The sequence below is a fragment of the Chelonia mydas genome, chromosome 22 (assembly GCF_015237465.2).
Source record: "Chelonia mydas isolate rCheMyd1 chromosome 22, rCheMyd1.pri.v2, whole genome shotgun sequence".
Lineage (NCBI taxonomy): Eukaryota > Metazoa > Chordata > Testudines > Cheloniidae > Chelonia > Chelonia mydas.
In genome coordinates, this window is record NC_051262.2 from 15,244,309 (window position 1) to 15,260,191 (window position 15,883).

General features: G+C 47.7%; 1 long non-coding RNA gene across 1 annotated transcript in view; it reads left to right on the forward strand.

Moving 5' to 3' along the window:
- Window positions 1–2,485: 2,485 nt before the first annotated feature.
- Window positions 2,486–15,883, forward strand: part of LOC122463579 — a 55,367-nt gene continuing 41,969 nt past the window's right edge. The window contains exon 1 of the long non-coding RNA XR_006287059.1: window positions 2,486–3,631. This is a non-coding gene — a long non-coding RNA (uncharacterized LOC122463579). The remainder of the gene's footprint in view (window positions 3,632–15,883) is intronic.

Sequence of the window (15,883 nt, forward strand, 5' to 3'; positions counted from 1 at the left end):
TGTTGCTTAGTAACAAATAACAAGTATAACAAAGAGGATAGTTGGCCAAGCCCTCCATAGAATAACAATATCTAGCAGTTATTTATGGACATGGCCTCATGAAAAGGCTGTCATGATTGAGTTGAACCCGTTCATGTTCCAATTCAACGAGAATTCTCGAGTGGGCATTTCACGCTAAGAGCCAGACCCTCAGTTGACTTAAATGCTGCATTGCTGATTTCCACCATCTTAACAGCTGGTCCTAATGCAGCTTTCAGATGTCATATTTGCTGAGAGAGAATCTTCTCCCAGACGTTCTGCAAAATGGCAGCTTTGGGCATGACCCTATGGAAGGAGGGAGGACTGGCTGGATTGTTGCTTGATGAAAATAAAAATCTTTCTAATCCACTAGAGCCTTGGATGTCTCTTTCACTTAACTTTAGCCATACTGATTCCACTGGGAGAAGCGAATGTATCTGGTATTTAATATCATACAAAGTATTTAAACAGAACAAAAACATAAAATCTAATTGCCACGTAATTTCAGCAGTTCATTTCTAACTCCACTCTAACAACAAAACAAACCTCAGCTCGTATACCACAGAGCACTCTCCAGAAGGGCTTAATTAAATTTATAACCAAAATAATGGGGGTTTAAGAAGACACAAGGGAAATATACTCCTCTCACAGAGCATTACTGAGAACCAGTATTGCAGAACCAATATTCAGGAGAAAATTGCCTGTTTGTGGCTCAATTCCTATAGAAATTAAAATGAGTTTTCACAATATCCCCTTGGAGCACCCTGGAAAAGTGAATTCCAGCTCCCCTGTTGTGGCTGTATAACTTGCAATTTAATATTCATAACATGCATTCAAATTTAAAATGTCTGAGCTCCCAAAATGAGCCTCCAACCCCTACTTCTCCTTGCTCAAATGGGCTTTGGTCTTTTGTCTGTATTGGTAAATAGTCTGATAAACGTCAGATGCTTCACTCTCCTGCCAAAGCAAAGACCCCAAGAGCCAAGCCAGCACAGACTAGAGACATCTCAAGAGAGAAGCAGGAAAGACAGATTTCCAACGGCCTCCGGAGTAAATAGTCATTTTGAGTGCCGAACTTGAGACCTTTTAGACGGACCTGATTTTCAGGAAGTGCGGAGCCCCTGCCATCCGAACATCGGGCCCCTGTAAGATGTGTCAAGTTGGGTGCCCAAAATCACGAGTCCCTTTGAAAAACATGGGCTGGAGTTAATTCCTCTGCATTCCTGCCTCAGAATGAGATTTGAACCCAGATGCTTTACCCTTAAAAGCATGAGGCCTTTGCACTCTATTAGCTCATATCAACGGTACTCCTAATTGGGACCCCTTGACTTGAGCGGGCTTTGGATTGAGCCGCACGTACTTATCTCTAAGCACGTGAGCAGTCGCGTTTGAAGCCAATGTGCTTAAAGTCAGGCATGTGCTAAAACAGGGCTTAATAGTGCAGGCACAAGGCTTGCTAGAGCCCATCGTGCCATCGCTGTGAAACTAGTGAGTCTTCTCAGCATGACTACAGATTTGGTGAAAGCTGCACATGACCTTTGCTTCTGAAGGCATTTAGATGCCTGTCTGTACCTTGGTGGATGCTTTCACAGCTGTAGGTTAAAATGGAAATAATATTTGAGCTGAAGATTCGTAGTTTGGCCTTTAGGCTGTATATCTTAAATGACCAACTTTTGTTTAACCTGATACCTGCCACTGTCGCCTTTGTGACGTTATTTCCTTCTGGATATTCCTATCATGCTGACCAGTACTGTCTCATTGTTTCCTCGTGTTTCTGCCTGTATCCACCTTATACTTAGATTGTAAGTTCTTTGGGGCATGGACTATCTTTTAGATCTGTGTTTGTACAGTGCCTAGCTTCATGCCTGGGGCTCCTAGCTGTTACCCAACACAAATGATAAATCATCAGCATCATCCTTACTGCAGACCCGGAGCCTCCAATCCTATCTAATCTCCTGTGGGACTTTGATCAGTGCAGTTTTTTCCAGGTAATTTCTTTTATATAGACAAACAAATAGTCCCATGGCAGAGTAAACTCACAATAAAAAGCGTTAAATCAATCAGAAAACTGTGGCTCTATTTGCAGCCTGGGTATCAATAGGCGATCACAAAGTGGTTTAGTTGGATTCTTTTCTGCAAGGCAGAATTAAAGCAGGAACCTTGGAACTTGGTCCTAGTAGTATATTAGTGGCCTTTCACAGCAGTAGGTAACCAACAGAATTGGTTTGCGGAGAAGGCGTTCACCTTTAGATCTGGATTAGGATTAAAATGGAATTTGGGTTCCAGATGGAGCTCAGGTTCAGAACTGACAAGGCCCAAATCTTGCAAACTGGCAGATTGTATCTGAACTCTAATTAGGCACCTCAGGCTTAACGTACTCCAGGAGGCAAGAACCTCCTCTGTGGCCATCTCCAGGCAGCCACTGTGCTGAGCAAAGTAGGGGCAGCTTTCCATTAGGGCCCTAATTACTCCCATTAGCTCCTGTGGAGCATGCTATCCTGAACAGTCACTTGAGACTGAAGCAGGCAGACTGCTGCTCAGTCCTGAAGTCAACACGTGCTGGTTCCAGGCTGTAGCAGGCCTGTCCTGCATGTGAATCCAGCGTGTTTATTCAAAGGAACGTGGAAGGCCACTGGGCAGAAATCCCCTGCTACCTGGTTTTGATTTTTCTTTTGCAGATCCTCTAGGGGAAGGAGCTGCAGCTCTGCTCTCTGGCTCTGACCAAACGGCTTGCAGGACTTATTGATCGCTCTGGAAACCGGACAGAACGAGACAGCTCTCTGCAATAGTCTCCTCTGGGGTTTCTGATCTTTACCACCACAGGAAAAATAGATACTACAAATGAGAGAGAAGATTCCTGCAGAGGAGTGTTGGGACTGCCAGGCATGCCCTTTCCACTGCAGCTGGGTATCACAGGGTGAGCAGCCCCTTTAAGGGCAAATGGAGCCAGCCCCTCCTGGGCCATAGCAACTGCCTCCCAGCCTGCAGAGGGGAGGGATGGGGTCAGGTGTTAGTATGGTGGTGAGCACCTGGGCCTCCTAATGAGAAGGGCTGAGAGGGATCAGTCTGGAGTGTGGAACCACAGGGAGCAGTTTAAGTTTATGGAGGAAGCCCTGACCCAGGGAGAAGCTGCTGGGGAAGGGATGCCATAGGAAAGGAGTCTGCAGAGAGAAGACTGTGTGAGAAGAAATGTGCAGTTAAAAGGAGTAAAGAAGAGCCCCTCAAGCCTGCTGGAGTAGAGGTGATGTGCAGGGAACTTCAGTAAACCACAGGCTATGAGAGGACTTGAGAGAAGGCACCCTGAGAGTCAGCTCTTTCTAACGGAGCTGGAAGGACTTGATAGTAGCCCAGAAGGGCAAGAGCTGAGCCCAGGAAATGGGCTGAAGACCAGACCGGAGAGGGGCAGCAGCATGATTTGTTTAGACATTTTGTTTGCTCTTTAATTGGACGTTTGTTACCTTGGAAGGGGACTGAACTTTCAGCGTGATCTGGCCGGAGGGCTGAGTCGCCCAGAAGAAGACTGCTGCAGAAACAGCTCAGCTGACAAAAGGGGGCCCTCGAGTGGGAAGAATCCCTGCAATGCTGCATCGTGGGCCGAGGGGGTGCTCAGGGGGTGAGTATGCCCCAGGACACAGGGCCATTACTGTTGTGTCCAACACCCGGTGGGTTGTGTGTTTCATTGGATAATCTTTCTATTGGCTCAAGGTGCCGGTTTGACAGGCCCCGAGCCTCAGCTCCTCTGTGTCTCCGTGGTACCAGCAGTGCAGTAAAGAAGAGATGTAAAATGTCAGGCTCTCTGTGAGAGTTTACGAAGGGTAATAAATTGGGCTCTCCGCTGAGGCTGCTGGATACAGACCAACCCTGTGGTTCTTCCAGGCTCCAGTTGCCTGGCTGATGAACACAATGTGTGGTGTCTGGTGTCCTCATGCGTGGTCTCTGTAACAGGGCAGCGGGTCCTGGGGAGGAGCCCGGTAGGCAGATGCTGGGAGACAGCAGACCCAGCTGGATGGTGTAAGGTGATTCAGTCTGATGAGTCCTGGCTAGGGGATACAGATGAAGGCCCAGCTCCATGGAGTGCCTGGCACCAGGAGAGGGCTAGGCGGATGCGCTACACTCCAGGTGGCATGCAGCGCAGTAGAGGACTGCGAGGGGGCAGGCAGGTGGGAGGGGGGGCTCTGAGCATCCTTCAGCTGAATGGAGGCCCGGCCACTAAGCAGCCAGTGGCCAGGTAGCCCACACCCCACATTGGGAATGGGACCATTGCCTAATGTTGTCACTCCATGGTTCCTTTTGTTTATGTAGGACAATAAGCCGAGTCCTGAGGCAAGGGCTATGAACTGATTTGGGGGTGCCTCATTAGTTTTCCTCGAGCTGGTGATGGAGCCCACCAGCTGTCTGAGTTATGTCTTCACTGCACAGTTAACCTGAGCTCTTACCCAAGATTTAGCTCCTACCATGCGCCCTGGAAAACCTCTAACCTGGGTGTGGAGGTGCTTTCACCCCAGGCTAACTGAACCAGCTGGGGATGTGGGTTAGAATCCCGGCTCTGCTTTAACGTGGGCTGGAACTCATCCACTTTGCACTGAGGATACATGCAAAATTCCTGTCATGTAGATAGTCCTCCAATGCTGTCCCAGGATTTCCCCTGAAGGGACTGACACGTTCTCCTGCAATTGACACAATCGACTGGGAAGAATCCCAGGGCACAAAGGACCATGGGGCAGACCCCCAGATACACCCAGGTGCCTGCAGAAACAGTGAGAACACAATAATGCAGGCAGGGCTTTGATGTGGGATGCTTATACCCAGGGTAGGCTAACCTGGGTGCTCACACCCGGCTGCCAAGCATCTGGGTTAACTGTGCAGTGAAGAAATGGCCTGGCCTGGACTCATTACTCATGGGAGGGCCTATTATCTATGGCATAGACCCTAACCATGGGCAAGTTTTCTCTCATAGTCCTCCAGCTCTAGCATTCAGAGGGGAGTCTCCTTGTCCATTCTGTCCTTGGCTTTTTTCTGCAGACTCCGTGCTAGGGGGCTTCATAAGTGCCGATGAACAGCTGTTTTCTCAACAAAACAGCCCCCTGCTCTGTGTTTAGAACTGACCTAGAAGCAACCCTCCAGGTGGTAGGTTCAGATGTGGGGAACTCCCTCCCCCACCCCCGCCCCCAATACAAAAGGGAATTCTCTGGGTTGGCCTCGTCTTTCTCTCTAACATCAGGTAGCGTAATTAGCAAAGCCTCCCTAAAGAGGCTGTAATTTCAAACTCGGATCATTTCCATGATCGTTGCCCCTGCAGCCCCTTCAAGGGAGAGTATAGGAATACAAGTCTGACTGCTAGCTGGCGTAGCACAAAAGGGGAAGCAGCTCTCTCTGTCTGTCCAGCTGTCCTGAGAACGTGGCACTTCATGCTTTTGTATACTGAATTTAAGCTAAACCTGTCAAAGGAGGCAATGTAATTTAAATGAAAACCAATTAAATTCCCAGTGATTACCGGGCTCTTGTTTCTGGGAGATCAAGGGCAAACACATTTCCTGGGGATTATTTGCTATTTAATGCAAGCTGGATAAGGCGCTGCATAGGGACAAGGGGTGGCGCTGGCTTTTGGGGCTCTTTGAAGTGCTCTTTCATTTTAATTGAAGTAGTTTATCCAGGATTATACGTGACTCAGCCGCGCTGACACCCTAAACCCAGATCAGCGCTGAAAGCTCGGAATAAAACATGAGACCTGTGCGCTGCTGCGGGTGGACTGTGCCTCGGGAAGCCTGCTACATAAGCCAGTCGGCTGCTGGAGGCTCGTTCAGTGGCTGGCGCTTTTGTCCTTTGAAATCAGCTTGGTGGGTGGAAAGGCCGGAGGGGATGGAACATCAGAGGAATTGTTCTGTCCTCTCCCAGCACCCTCAGGGCAGCCTGCCCTGCTGAGAGGTACAGTGTATCACGCCTCCTTAGCCACCGCCAAACCTGTCTTAAGCAAGTCTAGCAGCAAGGAGCACACCCTGGGCCAGCTGGAGGTGGGACAGGGCCAGTCACCTGTGTGAGTGCTGAGGGAGCAGGAACAGGGAAGGGGCAGCCCTGGTATGTCACAGAGCGATGGTGTACTCCACTTAGTAGGCCAGGCACTGGCTGGCCTGGGAGTCAGGAGACCTGGGTTCTAGTCTCATAGCTACCCCGATCCGGTGTACAATCTTGGGCAAGTCATTTGCCATCTCTGTGCCTCTATTTCCCCTCCAACCCTCTATCTGGTGTATTTAGACTGCAAGCTCTTTGGGGCAGGGACTCTCTCTTCCTATGCATTTGCACAGTGCTCAATCCAGCAATGCCCTGATTTCCCTCTACCGGGCCCCTATGTGCTGCTACTCATATAAATAATCATGATACCAAATCTTCCAAGAGACCCGGTGCCTCTGTGAAAGAGAAGGGAACAGGGCGAGGAGCTGCATGGCTGTGCCATTCACTTCTGATGAGCTGAGGGAACGCTAAAGTCTGCCAAGGGGTTGTATTTTCACAGAGACCTGCTTTAACAAAGCCCCACAAAGAGCAGCTCGCCCCTTCCTTGGCAGGCGCAGCTGCTTCTGGAGAATGCTGCTTTCCTCTGGGCTCTGTTCGGTTGCACTGCACCAGAGAAGGGGCTTGTTCCATTGTCCTGGTTCTTTATCAGCTTTCGCCAGTGCTTGTGGGGGGATTGTACCTGGCCGTTTCCCCAGGGTGTGAGCTGAATTCTAGGAGGGTGATGACAGATTTGGTGTCGCTTGAATGAGGGAGGCTTATCCAGGCCATGTTTTTGGCTTTTATTACACGCCAAGGCCGATGAATGCGGCTCAAGCTCCCAGGATACATAGATATTCCAGGCAGTAATTCTGCGGGGTGTCTTTATTTTCAGCTTCTTTGGAAATCTTTAAAAACCTTTCCATACTTACTTCCACCCCACCAGAAACATACACCCTTCCCCCACCAATTTATCATAGAAATGGCCCAGCAACTCTGCAAAGAAAGGCCAGTGTGAGATTTGTACTGATTTAAGCAGCTTCTTACCATGGGAAAGTGTGAAACGTATATATTTTTTAAATGCCAGCTCACTAAGAGGCAGCAGCGAGCAGGGAATGCTAGAACAGTTGGCAAAAAAACAAGAGGAAGAGATTGGATGGGATCAAATAGGTGATTTGTTTCCTCCTTTGTACTGCGACAGAGCTGATGAAATAGAATGTAATTTGACAATAAAATACTGTGTATTTTCTACCAGCATGAATATTATACCTGGTCTCTTGACAAATCTATCATATGTTCAGCACAAAAACAACAACATTTATTCAAAGGAATCAAGAAAGTAATAAAAACAAAAACTCATTCTGCCTTCCAGGGCCTTTAAACTGCATTCAGAATTGAGTAACCGTCTGACAGCTTCATTCCATGATGGGCGTTTCATGTCAGAGAATTCTACCAGGCTTATTTACTCTGCAGCTCTTGATTTAATGAATGAAGATTGGTATCCCCAGACCACCTTTGCCTCTTGCAGCAGTCCTGGCCAGTGTGAGCTATTGGGATAGTTCTGAATCAATTTCTATTTAGAACTTTCTGTTTTCCAATTGCTCAGAACTTTCGCAAATAAAATCTCTGGGGAGGGGTGTGTGTGAAACTTCTCAGGTGGCAAAATAGCTGCGTTCAGATTGGATCAGTTTTGGGGGGTGGGTAAAGAGGGCTTAACTGAAAATCAGGCCCTCTGTGGTTTTGTGCTTGCAGAACTCAAAACTAGAGTTGGTTGGGAACTTTTCAACAAAATGTTTTTCGTTGGAAAATGCTCGTGCTTCATAATTGATTTTTTTTTCATACGTCAGTTTCAGTTGCCAGGCTGCTCAGGTCCAAAACAGAATTTCTGGTCAAAGCCAGGGAGAAGGAGAGACTCAGATAGACAGTAAGCCCACATGAATGCACTAAGCATTGGGGCGTGTGAGAAAACAGAGTCAGGTCTTTGCTTGACCTGATTCAGAGACACTTGAATCTGGAGTCTCTCATCCCAAGTGAGCGCTTCTGGCGTGGTTTGCTGTCTCGCTTGCTCTGGTGTTCCCTGACATATTCTGGAAGGTTGTGGTTTCGCTCCAGTGCAGTACATAGCTCTTTTTTTAATATTGAAGCCTTTCATTGTCTGGAAAGCCATTTCCCACCCAGCTCTACTCAAAACCAACTGAAGCTAGCACCTGATTCTCTGCCACCGCCTCCTTGTAGAGTTATTGACACCTGTCAATCACTATCAGTCTGATTTGGTAACATTTAACACCCACTCTGCCCTGGTGTCAATGCCTGCACAAGGTGGTGCCCTGAATCAAATGTTGTTTCAGTTCACCTTTAGTTGATTAAGCCCTACACTGGGATGCCTCGGGCAACCTCTCTAGCTTTGTTGCTTCTGGCTGTGTCCATTTTGTTAGCAAACAAAAATGCAGCATGGAAAATCTTTGCTTTCCTTTCCTTTCCTTTTTTTTTTTTTTTTAAAAGCCAATCTGTGTGTTCAATCCCCGATCCTGCCCTTTTATTGGTGCTGGCTGCCCGGTGTTAGGGTCCAGCACGGTCATGCAATTATGTGCTCACTGAGACCATGCTGTGTGCTCCAGCCTCTCGTCTTACCCTACTATTGTAATTTGGGCAGAATCGTACCAGCTGCCTGCTTACTATTCCTCGCTGCTGTCTGGGAGCGTGTCCTCTTATTTTCCATCTGAGACAGCCAGATGGAAGTAGCCAAGACACTGTGGAAAGGGGATCCAAAGTGATGTGTGCAGGAGAATCTGCCTATTTTTAAGGAACTAGGCTCCCTACAGCTATCCTGCGCCCCCCACTGTGGCCATCTGCATTACCTGCTGCCATTCAGATGGTAGATGATCGCTGTAGCTATCAACTGTATTTCCAGAATGATTTCCAAACCCACAAAGGTATTTTGAACTCCCTTGTTACTGAAGCAACGGGTGCTGACATTATCTTCAGCTGTCAAAATATCCATAGCAAATACAGCTCTCTCAGGTGGCTGTTGGAACAGTGTGATCCTGTGCAGTGATTACTGTTATCACATCCACTCTTCTGTAGGACAGAGGCTTTGCTCTAAGCTCTGACATGTTACCTGTTAACTACAGCAACGCTGCATACAATAAATATTTCATGATCCAAAATAAAAACTACCCAGAATAAATCTAGTGGCAGGACTAAGAAATAGTCTAAATCCTTGTCACATTCTCACAAAGTTAAGGCTGTGGTGAATATTGATTTGTTAAATGCCAACAGCGCGCTCAGTGGTAGCCAAGACTAAACACAGGCAGTCCTTCACTTGAAGAATTTACGACCTAGCCAAGAGAGACACCGATGACTCGATTCATCATTTCTGGAGCTGGCTGAAACTTTTCCCAGTGAAAAGTTAGTTTGCTGGGAAATGTGGTTTTATCAAAAAAACAGAATTCTCCCTTGGAAAATGTTAACTTCAATGACATTTTCCAGGAGTGACGTTTTGAAAGAAAATGTTTCATTTTGTGATGACCTCTCAATTCGATCAAAAATACCGAAATGTTTTTGTTTCAACGTTTCTAGATCCAAAAGTTTAACATTTTGAAAATTTTCATTTTTACGTTTTTTCCTGATTTTGAATTAAAGCAAATATTGGAGTATTGGATTTCCCAGAGGATAGAAATTCCATTTGCCAATTGGCTCTACTCATTGCCCTGTGGCCTTTTTGCACAGGGACTGTAGGATAGTCCTAAACCTTTTCTCCTGGGAATACTCCTGTGACAGTGATGCCTGTCATGGCCTATTCTGGGCTAGTGGAGGGAGGAGGCATGTCAAAAACAGGAGGAGGTGTGGCCAGGGCCGTCCCGGGCAGCGGTAGTTCTGTGCCTCTGCGATCTGCCCCAGCATGGACAAGGCACCACGAGAAAGCTGCAGCAGGGAACTGGTTTGAACAGGATTGTTTGTCATATCAAATTGTAGGTACATTTGACTCACATTTGCTGGCATCAGAGAAGGAGTAAATTTGGGGCGATTTGAATATGAATATAATTCTCCTATAAATGGAATTGGAGTGGGGTTTGGAAAGTCAGCTTTATTTCTTCCTCTCTGCGCTTCTCGTATTTATAGTCTCATTCTGTCTTCCCCCATATCTGGCTATTGCTCATATAAGAGACTCTTTCCTCAAACTCAGGGCCGTCAGCAGCAAACGCACAATTTATAGTTCTCCTGCAACTCGGCCATTTGTCACTTTCCTCCTGATTCACAAGCACATGCAGCTAATTCAGAAATGGTGTTGAAAGGGTAAGAATTGTTTGGTAAGAAAGTCTCTCTGTACATTCTGTGGAAAGCTTCCCAGCAGATCTCACTTCAGTAGAATAGTGTTTGCCCTCCCCTGGCTTTCAGAATATTTCTGACCATGTTTTTTATGTTTATTTGTAGTACAGTAGAATCTAAGAGACCCCAACAGATTGGGGTTCCATTGTGCCCGGCTCTGTAGCCAGCATAGTGAGAGACATAATCCAGGCTCTGATAAGCTTACCATCTAAATAGATGAGAGACAAAGGATTGGAGAAAGGAAGGGCTATTACTGTTGTCTCTCTGGCCTGAGTGCTTAGCCAATATTTGGTTTCTTTCAGAGTTGTTTGCGTTAGGAGGAGAAATTGATGACGTGAGCCAGGTATTTATTTGGTGTTTGTATACAGAGTCCTGTTTTCTGTTATTAATTGCTACTGTGTTCAGGCAGACAGTTTCCTTGTCCAGAAACCCCCATGCCTGCCTCTTCAGTGAGTTCTGTGTCTGTCCAGGGTCATGGTCACTACTGCTTTTCTGGCTTTCTGTCTCTAAACACACATACATGCTCTTAGCCCCTGCTTTTGCAATCAGGAAAATTCCTGTTAATCTAACAGGAATTGTTTTTGGCCAGGCAGCACATTGCCTCCGGTGGTATCTTCTGTTGTTTCCAGCTGTCTCACTACATAAAAGGGATTAATTGCTCCTTCTATTTAGCCTGGAAGAAGGGTGCTTAGCATGCCCGTTGGCTTTAACCAGATCTGTGATTGTCTTTGGGCCAAAGACTCACTGGATGGCAGCCATTAACAATTTCCAGCATAGCATTATCCCCTTTGTATGGCTGGGGATCAGAGGCCCAGAGAGCTGAAGTGACGTGACTAAGGTCATACAGGCAGTCTGTGGCAGAGCTGGGAATTGAATCTGGATCATCTAAGTCCCAGTCCAGTCCTTTAACCACAAGATCATCTTTTCTTTTCCAAGTCGTGTGTGTTTAATCTAGAGGTGGGCCCAGACGAAACCCCTTAGGTCTGAACTCACTTTAACTCTGGGGAGGTTTGAATCCAGAGCCAAGCCCTGCAGTTGGCCCTGGGACTGACGGAACCAAACCTCCTGGATTTGATTGCTCCCAAACTTTGCAGCTCAGGCTCATCCTTCAAGCAGGGCTGACTCCCCTACATCCCTCAGCACAGTCACTGCTCACACTGGATATATGGCACGACATGACGACAATTCCCACTGCTGTACAGTCAGCGCTAACTTCACTGCAGAGCCTGGCAGGAGGAGGGCTGAGACCATGGTGGGAGGCAGTGATGGAAGGGAGAAATTTCTCCAAATACAGGGAGTTAATGCTCAGATAAGCACCTACTCCTCCTGTCCTTTAGCACCACTTCTCATCTCAGGGTTTCTGCCCCTTGAAAGTTCCTTGCTGATTCATTAGCAAGCTGACTAGAACAAGGGATGGGGGTTGGGGGTTCGTCCTTGAGAGCCGAGCTCATTCCAGCTCAATAGGGTCCACCTTTGACATTTCCAGCCCTTCTCCTCCTGAGCCAGCAGCTCTCTGAAAAGAGGCACTGGCAGAAGCGGTCTTTTCTTTATCACTACAGCACTGGTTTTCAAACAGTGGGGCGCACCCCCATGGGAGTGTGATGAGGGTATTGAGCCGGGTGGGGGAGCACAAGGAGCTGACTGCAAAATATCCTCTGTGAAAAGGGGTGCTGGAATTTCACCTGCTCAACCCCTACTGTTCCAGTCCTGGGACACCCACTGCAGCTTGTCAGTGTACCTCAGATCTGGTCTACACCAGCCTATCCAAAACAGTTCAATATTGCCCTGCAATGCACCCCCTGCTGTTTCAGTCCTGGCTCCCCCATCCAGCAATGCCAGTTCAGCTTGATTCTCAACCCTCTGCCACATCAGTGTTGGTCTATTGTATAACACCACCAAGGTATCTCCCCCTTGATCTCTGGCTCTTCTGGCCCGAGGAACCCACACACAGCTCTGCCAACGCACCTTGTTTCTGTTCTTCATCACCCCGAACGGTTCCAGTCCTAAGTCCCATTTTCAAAGTGACTTGCAGTGAGACTTAGGCTCCTAGGTACCTAAATCACTTTTGGAACAGAGACTTAGACTCTAGTCTTTTGAAGCTTTAACCCATGCTCTAGTGCAGTGGTTCTTAACCTGGGGTGCACACACCCCCTGGGGGTGCGAGATGCCCTTTCTGGGGGTGTGAGACATGCCAGATTTTTTAGAAGGTAAATCATCGAAAACACAAATTAAGCACAGGCACGTAAGTACAACTACTTTGTTTCATCAAACCTACGTATTTATTAACATTATACATTTTAACGATTACTGTAATATACAAACAAAAAATATATCTAGATTTAAAGAACTGACCTACTTCAACAATTTTTGATAAGGGGTGCGAGAACATATTTTGAGAAGCAAAGGGGTGCAGGCTGCAGTAAAGGTTAAGAACCACTGATCTAGTGACTCAAACCTAAACATGAGGCTAACGGCTGATCCAAACTGTCACAACTTTGGTGTTTTCCATCCCTGCCATCTCCAGATCCTCGGGACACATTTAATCAAATAAGTCAGTCTTCAAAGATGTATGTGTGTGAGAGAGTGAATATACACAGCACATCAACTCAGCCAGCTTGGGATAAAGCAGCTTTCAACCCTGTATGTGATACTGCAGTTCTTCTACATTTTGCTTGAAGTTTTCTACAGCGATTGCTTTTCAGATCTGGATCTTCAGAGAGACTGAAACCTTTTCATCTCCTTTCTCCTGGATGCGTTTCTGATGTTTACTTCTGTGAGGGGCCTTCTGTCAGGGGTGGAAACTCCCCCACAAGGCACTAACGCTACATGGCATTTGCCCTGTGATTTGCTCGCTTGCAGTCCTAGGGATTAAAGAAATTAAATTTAAAATAAATAAAATCACCCTGTGTTTGGAGAAAACCTATCAGAATAGATAGAGCTGGAGGAAAGACTTCTTTGTAGTTGAAATCACTTATTTTCTTGCCCATCCCCTTAGGGACAGAGATTTGAGATGCCTCTGACAGGTCTGAAATGACAGCGGCAGTGTTTTTGATTCTAATGCAAGGGGCAATGTTGGGTTCTGGATTTTCCTTTTCTTGTTTTTTTCTTATCAGGAGATAGTTGTAGGATTCGTCCTGCATCTGTGGTCAGCATAACACATGCCGTGCTCCTTTCACAGACCATTCAGTGCCTGACGTAATTAAGCCTGAGCTTTTCAGTGCGAGGATTTAAGGGGAGAACAGGTGGCTCATTTGATTGGGCTGGTAGGGACTGTAACTGGAAGGAGGTATTCTCACAGCGACTTCAGGGCTGGAGCGTTCATTTGGGGAATGGAAATTTAACATGACCCGCCATGTGCCACCGAGCGGCGCTGCAAATTCAGAGGAAATAAGCGCTTGCAGAGAAGCCATCCATGCTGGGCTGCAGCAGTGCGATTGGTGCACAGAGCTGGCAGAGTTAGAGGCTGCAGACAGAAAACCGTGCAGCCTCCTGACTTACCGCGCCAGCCTTTTTCAGCCCAAGAGGCGGATCTGAGGACTTACACTTCAAACGTTTGTTGGGCTCAGCTCAGTGCCTGCTGTCCTCTTAGGTCCGCGTTCTGCAAATGCATGTGCTTACGTTTTCACATGTACTTTCCCCCCGTTGATTTCAATACAGGCAGGAATGTTGGAAGGGTTGGAGCCATAGATCGTAAGCAGGGGCCATAGCTTTGTACAGCACAACAGGGTTCCAATCCTGGTTGGGAATAATAACAGCTACATCTCCAAATCACGATCACCACAACTGAACAGCCCTGCTCGGATGAAGCCCTGGGACTAGAACAAGAGGAAGTGCTGTGGGTCAGAGCTGACTGAGCTGCACGGGCCTAGCTGTGTGGGGAGCTAGGGACTGGAACAGTAGGGGGCCTGGCCTGCAGGCTACGGGAGAGGATTGTTGGCCGAGGCGTCTGCGTGCGAACCCAGGACTGGGATAGCAGGGGAAATGGAGACTGCAGATGAAGGATGGTGTGTGTGTGTGTGTGAGAGAGAGAGAAACTGTGATAGCAGGGTGGGGGGGGCTGCAGGTCAGATAGTGGACTGTAGCCAAAGCCCTGAGGGGGAACCTTGCCTGTGCCAAACCCAGACTGTACAGCCCTTGCCTGCACCATTCCCGGGTAGCTCGGCATTTGCCACAGCTTTTAGTGCTCTGTCTCTCCCTGTCATATGAAATTGCATACTTTTTCCAAAAGCAATTCTTCCTGTTATTGTGTAATGAAGCAAAGCTCGTTATATCCCGGAGTGCAAATATGAACTAGTTTGCCGTTGAATTAAATGGAAGGAAGTGTTGAATCAAAGGGCATTTGCTGTTTCCTTCTGCCAGGCATTTTCTTCTCAGCTCACTCAGTTTTATTCTTCCGTCAGCCGCTACTTTCCTTTCATCTGGTTCAGAGTGCAGCATCAAACCCTTCCCCTCTGTGATTCGTTATGGGTCTAATCAGGAGTCCTCCCTTCTCCTTTTGGGGGAAAAAAGCCTTATTTGTTGGTACAGGTAACAGACGGGAAATACCCTGCATAGCGACAGCACACAGCTGCCCACAAGATTCTGGCTGTAGAATAGATTGGGGAGGGAGGCACTGGGCTTGAGATACTGGACTCAGTAGCTCTGGCCTGAATTTCTCGTCTGTGCCACAGACTCTCTGTAAGCTTGGGCAAGTCAGCTCGGCCTCGTACTGGAGCAGGAACCAAGCAGAGGCAGTTTGTGTCTCCTCCGGTAAGGAGCACTGGGGCTGGGGTGGCTCCTTGTAGAGGACAGAGCAGGGCTGAGAGTCTAATGCAGGGGCCGGCTCTGGGGTTTTTGCCGCCCCAAGCTCTGAGAGCGCAACTGCCCAAGCAAAAAATAAAAGGATGGCCGCAATGCCGCCCCAAGCACGTGCTTGCTTTGCTGGTGCCGAGAGCCGGTCCTGGTCTAATGGCCAGTATGTGCCACGGCAAGCATGCAGAATAGCTAGGGCTTGGACCTGCCCCAGTCCTGGAATGCCCCGTGTCCAGTGCTCCTGGAGAGGCAGCAAACAGCTGATTGCACTGGCTCTGTGCCAGAACCAGATGCCCCTGGTTTCCGGGGTATTTTCCCAAAAGGGACAGGCTTTGGGAAAGCAGGCCCTCTGTGCCAGCCTTGCTGGTGGGAAAGCAACACAGGGCAATGCTGAAAAGGAAAAGAGGCTTCGCTTGTTTTCACTCAAGCAGCTGGGTCCCTGGCTGTAATTGGGGTAAATCCCCAGTGTAGAAATGGCAAAATGCTCCCAAGAAATTGTTTCCAGCCAGAGATCTCAGGCGAGAGCTTGCTCTTCAGACAGCCTACAGTCTGTATAGGGTCAGAGATGCAGCTGAACTTCTGAGTTCTTATCTGAAAGCAATCCCCAGTCCAGGGTGGGGCGGGGTTGCTCACAGCTTTGTATATTTATGTATATTGTGCCAAAAAAATTAAGAATTCTGCAAATTTCTGCAAATGTTGTTTGTCAATAAATATGGAGGCTCCAGCATGGTAGTGGGGAGCACAGGCCACTGACTTCACA